The sequence below is a fragment of the Henckelia pumila genome, unplaced genomic scaffold (genome assembly GCF_033568475.1).
Source record: "Henckelia pumila isolate YLH828 unplaced genomic scaffold, ASM3356847v2 CTG_525:::fragment_3, whole genome shotgun sequence".
Lineage (NCBI taxonomy): Eukaryota > Viridiplantae > Streptophyta > Magnoliopsida > Lamiales > Gesneriaceae > Henckelia > Henckelia pumila.
The window spans coordinates 460,771-466,967 of NW_027331857.1; the positions used below are offsets into that span (position 1 = coordinate 460,771).

Sequence of the window (6,197 nt, forward strand, 5' to 3'; positions counted from 1 at the left end):
CATAGTACTGTAGCCATTGATCGATCAAAAGAAAAGAGGGTCACAATCGAGGATCTAAATTTACAGAGGAAAGTTCAAAGTTAAAGTATATGAAAGTTTATGCTCAAGGGAATGAGTAAAGTTAAAGTTTCAAGTGTGAGTTTCAGTGAAATTTTAGGCATGAGTAAAGTTAAAGTTTCAAGCGTGAGTTTGATTTAAAGTTGTGTGAGTTGTATTGAAGTGCGTGAGTTGAGTTAAAGTGGATTGAGTCTCATGCATGTGCTTTCTTTAAGTTCCAAATTTTAGCTTTTTTTAATTTCAAGCATTTTTCCGAGGAAAGCTTCAAGGTATTTTAAGTACAAGTATTTTAAAGTATCGTGCATGTATATGTATCCCTCGATATTACATGTTTTATACTTGTTGAGTCTTTAGGCTCACTATATTTTCTTGGTACAGGTTATAATTTTGATGAGATCGAGGTGCATGACTCTTGAGTGGAATGCGATGCGGTCTTGGCACATCCTTTCGACCTATGCTAGTCTTCCGCACAATGTTATTTTTGTAAAATTGGATTTCATGAGTGTACTTAGAAAGTTATAGAGATTGTTTAGTTTGTTATTTAATTTTTTTTTGTTATGATTAAATTGGAAGTTTTAAAATTTGTAGACGTTGATTTTTATTTCCATTTGTTGGTATGTTAAGTGTTTGACTGTTTAGCTTTTGGATTCGTAAACCTTGAACTGTTTCCATTTTAAATTCTCGCTCGTTTCCTTGTTGAGTCATTTGCCTCGTTTGGTTCAGTCTTTTGTGTGTTGGTTAAGACATGTGGTTTGTAAATGTTTTAAATAGGTCATGCCGAAATTTTTCTAAAAATTCCACATTATTTTAATATCTTTTAAATATTAGAGTTTTAGAGAGGGTCGTTTCTATATATATATATATATATATATATATATATATATATATAGAGTTCTTTTATGGTGCCCAACTCATATGCCCAACTCCATGCCCACCATGTACAATATGTGAGTTGACCAACACAATTGATGAGTTGACTTATCACATATTGTACATGGTGGGCATGGAGTTGGTCATATAGAGTTGGGAACCATAAAAGAACTCTATATATATATATATATATATATATATATATATATATATATATACATATATAGAAACGACCATACTAGCTATAGACGTACACATGTTGTGTGTATGAAATATAATATATAAACATCCAAAAAAATATAATATATAAACGATATAAAGAAATTTGTTATAAATTTAGTGGAGAAATGGAGGATAGAATGAAAGAGTAGAGAAATATAATAGAGAAAGATTAGTGTACAATATATGAACTAAACACCTCTATTTATAGGGTAGAGGGATTAGTGTAAAGAAAGGAAAATCTCAATCAAATCAATCAACTACAAATCATCTATATATAACACTCCCCCTTAGATGATTGATGAAGAGTCCAATGTTGCCTCGTTAAAACCTTGTCAGTAAAACCCCGTGGGAAAAACCTGAACGAAGAAAAAAGAGTACAACAAATTCAATCACCGAATATCTTTTAATTGATGCATCCCTATCTTTTGCACCAATTTCTTGAATGTTGATGTCGGTAATGCTTTTGTGAATAAATCAACTACATTGTCACTTGAACGGATTTGTTGGACATCAATATCACCTTTCTGTTGAAGTTCGTGCATGTAGAAAAACTTTGGTGAAATGTGTTTCATTCGAATGCCTTCTGATATACCCTCCCTTTAGTTGTGCAATGCAAGCAGCATTATCTTTAAAAATAGTCGTCGGGCTATCTTTCGTTGTTGGTAGTCCGTATGATTCTTGAATATGTTGAGTTATAGATCTCAACTGTATACATTCTCGACTTGCTTCATGCATTGCAATGATCTCAGAGTGATTTGATGATGTCGCTGTCAAAGTTTGCTTTGTCGACTTCCATGAAATAGCGGTGTCTCCTCGTGTAAACACATAACCCGTTTGAGATTTGGCTTTATGTGGGTCTGAAAGATAGCCTACATCTGCATATCCTATTAAAGAGAAATTTGATTTTTTTGAATAAAATAATCTCATGTCAGTTGTACCACGAAGGTAACGAAATATATGTTTTACACCATTCCAATATCTTCGGGTTGGAGAAGAATTATATCTTGCTAGAAGGTTAACAGAAAAAGCTATATATGGTCGGGTACAATTTGCAAGATATGATAATGCACCAATTGCACTCAGATATGGTACTTTCGGACCAATGATATTCTCTCCATCTTCAAGTGGACGAAAAGGATCTTTCTTAGTGTCAAGTGATCTAACGGCCATTGGTGATGCTAATGGATGTGCTTTATCCATGTAAAATCGTTTTAATATTTTTTCTACGTATGAGGATTGATGAACAAATATTTTTTCTTGTAAATGTTCAATTTTCAAGCCAAGACAAAATTTTGTCTTTCCCAAATCCTTCATCTCAAATTTACTTTTTAAATAATTGACAGTTTTGGTGAGCTCTTTGGGAGTTCCTATGAGATTTAGATCATCCACATATACTGCCACGATTGCAAAACCTTCATTCGTATTTTTCATAAAAACGCATGGACAAATAGCATCGTTTGTGTAACCTTCTTGTAATAAATACTCACTAAGACGATTATACCACATGCGCCCGGATTGTTTTAATCCATATAATGACTTTTGCAATTTTATTGAGAACATGGTCTTAGGGATTGTATCACTTGCTTCTGATGACTTAAATCCTTCAGGAATTTTTATGTATATGTCGTTATCAAGTGAACCATATAAATATGCAGTAACCACATCCATAAGTCGCATGTCCAATTTTTCTGATACAACCAAGTTAATCAAGAATCGAAAAGTGGTGGCATCCATTACAGGTGAGTACGTTTCCTCATAGTCAATTCCAGGTCTCTGAGAGAAACCTTGGGCTACAAGTCTGGCTTTATATCTTACAATTTCGTCATTTTCATTTCTTTTTCGTACAAACACCCATTTGTATCCTACAGGGATTATATTTTTAGGTGTTTGAACTACGGGCCAAAAAACTCTACGTTTCTCTAAAGAATCTAATTCAGTTTGTATAGTCGCCTTCCATCTTGGCCAATCATTTATTTGTTGGCAATCTTTAACAGATTGTGGTTCAGGATCATCATTGCCTTGCATAATATCAACGTTTAGAGTGAAAACATCATCGATGTTTGTATTACTTCGATCCCATATTTTACGAGATATCAAATAATTTGTCGAAATCTCGATATTTTCATGTGATTGTGATTCTTCATGAATCATGTTTTCCACATCTTTTTCATTTATTTATCTTGGTGTATCATGTAAAGTTGCTTCTTCTGGAGCTGTAACTGCTTCTTTATCTTGTACCTTTCTTTTTTTAGGTACCGTATCCTTCGAACCAATTGGTCGACCATGCTTCAGGCGTATTTTAGATTTGTTTGCTGGTAAAGTATTACATTGAAACGATCCTAACTTCTAAACTTAATTAAATAATAAAGAAAATACTTATTTATAAAAATAAAAAAAAAATTTGCCATGACTTGTTTGAAAATACAACAAACTACCTGTCCCAACTCAACAATTCAATTCAACTAGTAATAGACACCAAAAAGGATAACAATCACGATAAACATAAACTTCTGAAATTACAACATTCAAAATTTCAACAATTTGACTTTTACATGCTCTTAAACAATTCTATAAATCCTTAAGCTTACACTTAACCAATCAACAAAAAGAAATTCTTAAAAAGCATGAAAGAAACTCTTTGCGGAAGTCTAGCATAGGTTGGAGGGATGTGCCGTGCCCGCATCGTAGTCCACTCGATAGTCCTGCTCCTCAACTCAACGATAATCTAATCTACACCAAGCAAGCGTAGTGAGTCTAATGACTCAACAAGTATAGACTTGTAATAACAAGGATTAAAAACCTGCGAGAATACTTAAAGTATTGAACATAATATACTTTGAAACTTAAACTGAAAATATGCATGATACAAGAGAATGAGACAACCTGTAAACAATGATCTCACGCCAACTCACGCTATGAGACTTTTGAACTTTTTTAACTTAACTGAAACTCATGCATGTCTGAAAACTGAATAAATTAAGACGAATCAAACTGATACTGAAACTGAAACTGTAAACTCAGATCCTTGAATTGTGACCCTCTGTTTTTTATCGATCAATGGCTGCAGTGCACTATGCCGGCAAGACGCCGAGATTTCTCCCGAAGCGACTTACCCCTTTATCTGTCATTTGGTAGGGATCCCGAGATTTCTCCCGATCTCACACTACCCGTCTGTTTTGGTAGGAATCCCGGGATGTCTTCCGATCTCGTTCTACCCGTCTATTTGGCAAGTGAGTGAGACATCCCCCAACCCAACAATACCCTGTCTTGTCACAATCAACTCACTTCGTTAAAAAAATATTTTCTTTTTCCTTCTCTGACTCGACTCAAAATACTTAGTATACATGAATAAAAAAAAAATGACTCCCTTTGTAAACATTCGCTTGGCTCAAAGACGAGTCTCGAGCACACAAGTATGCAACTTTAAGAAATGAAACACAACACAAAAATGTGAGTATTGGGTGAGAGAGTGGTTGACCCTAGGTGAAATATCCAAACTTTAACTCCAAATCTTACAAACAAGGTCTAACCCGAGCAATCAACCCAAAACGCCCTTAACTCGATCTTACCTTAACCGAATTCAACCCCGCTCAAACCGACACTCTTCAAACACTACAAACTAATCATAGGTCTAGTTTGTAACCTCATTTGACAGCCCAAGCAATACAAACACAAACCAACTCCGGACAGCCCTTTTTCCTCCTAAAAATTCTACACCGACACCCCAACTTCAAAGACCCTCAACCCATTGAAAACTTAACCGAAACGAGCCCATTTTATACCGACGCGACCACAACATCATGAACTTGACCTAGGACCAGGCCTCACTCATCCATAGTTGCTCTACACATTCAGTTTATTCAACCACTCAACAGCTCACACATTGCTCTTGAATTTCTGCTCCAACCCTTCAACTTAAATGACCCATATACTATCCGAAACCTAACCGAATTGAGCCCAATTTGAACCGACATGATCACAACACCTTAAAATCGACCTAGGACTAAGCCACACTCTGACCAGACCTCACGAACCCACTGCCCTGCACCCCAAATCCAGCGGCCTTCAATCACCATTTGATCACCTAAGTTCACCTACACTTCCATACTCCTTTTGCCTCAACTCTAACCCCTTCCAACCTATAACCACATTCTTTTAACATCCCTTAGGACTTAAAACAAACACTTGGCAGCCCTAACAACACCACATACCAAATAATTTCGAAAATGGCAAGAAAGACACCAAAATGCATCAAACACTTGGACAATCAAAGAGACTAATGACAAGCAATAAAATCCTCATAACAAAACTTCAAACTCTATCAAAACAAAGTGAAATTCTCGAATTCAAGCATGAAACACTTCTGAGAAATCTGAATTTTTGGTATGCATTAAGAATCCCTCAAGTCTCATATCACAATTCGTCATACAACTCCTTAACTTCAAACCACATGCAAAATTCGAAATTTACACATCAACCCTATTGAAATTTTGTTAAAACCAAAGCATTACTTGCATAAATCATGTCCATTTCGAAATTTAACAAAAACTTAAGCATAAAAGAATAACTAGCTAACTTGGGGCCAAAGGAAAGCCACACTTGCCTTGACTTGCCATAAACATAAAGAAAATGGATGGAACCCAAGATGAAAAACGTCCAGCAGCTAGGTGGTGACCTTCCAAGGTGGACCTCCGGCGACAGCGGCGGTGGAGGGTGGACGGCGGCGGCCAAAGGAGCAAGGAAAGGGTGAAGCCGATGACTTAGAGGAAATGGGAGAGAAAGAGGCGTGAGTTTTGGGGGCTAGGGCTTGAGGTTTTAATTTCTTTTGTGTTGTGAAATATGTTTTAAGTGTATATGTGTGTGTATGTATAGGTGTATATATATATAGGTGGGTGTGTGAGGAGTTTAAAAGTACTACTCATATTAATAAAAGTGCTACTCTAATTGTTACAACTTTTACCTTATAAAACTTGCACCTATAAAAACTTAAGTTTAAAAAACTCAAATTAAAGTATTTAAATTGGATTTTACTAGTCTGGGTTTAAGAA

The 6,197-nt window shown here is 35.5% G+C and overlaps 1 long non-coding RNA gene across 1 annotated transcript; it reads right to left on the reverse strand.

Moving 5' to 3' along the window:
- Positions 1-3,620: 3,620 nt before the first annotated feature.
- Positions 3,621-5,979, reverse strand: LOC140873289 (uncharacterized). The gene is made up of 2 exons (XR_012147992.1): positions 5,753-5,979; positions 3,621-3,879 (listed from the first exon to the last, which is right to left on the reverse strand). It is a non-coding gene; the product is annotated as an uncharacterized lncRNA (long non-coding RNA).
- Between the last annotated feature and the right edge of the window lie 218 nt (positions 5,980-6,197).